Source organism: Carlito syrichta, unplaced genomic scaffold (genome assembly GCF_000164805.1).
Source record: "Carlito syrichta isolate Samal-C Ts95f unplaced genomic scaffold, Tarsius_syrichta-2.0.1 Scaffold304652, whole genome shotgun sequence".
Classification (NCBI taxonomy): domain Eukaryota; kingdom Metazoa; phylum Chordata; class Mammalia; order Primates; family Tarsiidae; genus Carlito; species Carlito syrichta.
This window is the reverse complement of record NW_007248748.1, coordinates 230340-230680: the sequence shown is the minus strand read 5'-3', so window position 1 is coordinate 230680 and position 341 is coordinate 230340. Positions and strand designations below refer to the sequence as shown.

General features: G+C 46.3%; 1 protein-coding gene across 2 annotated transcripts in view; it reads right to left on the bottom strand.

Moving 5' to 3' along the window:
• Positions 1-341, bottom strand: part of SUGP1 (SURP and G-patch domain containing 1) — a 37720-nt gene that overhangs the window by 11110 nt on the left and 26269 nt on the right. The window lies entirely within an intron of this gene.

Here is a 341-nt window from a genome sequence, read left to right as displayed (position 1 = left end):
CCACAGGCTCAGGCAATCCACTCACCTCAGCCTTCCAAGGCGCGGGATTACAGGCTGAGCCACCGACCCTGGCTGCAAATTTGCAACTGTATGAGGGGTTGGTGACCCTAACCCCCATATTGTTCAACAGTCAACTATATAGCCTATTGATCCTAGGCTATAAACTTGTATAGCATGCTGTTCTACTAAATGCTATAAGCAATTGTAACACAATGGTAAGTGTTTGGGTATCTAAATACAAGGGAGGACCCCAAAATCTCAGAATTTATTTATAAAAATTGTAGCCAGGCTCAGTGGCTCAGCCTGTAATCTCGCGCCTTTGGGAGGCTGAGGTGAGTGGA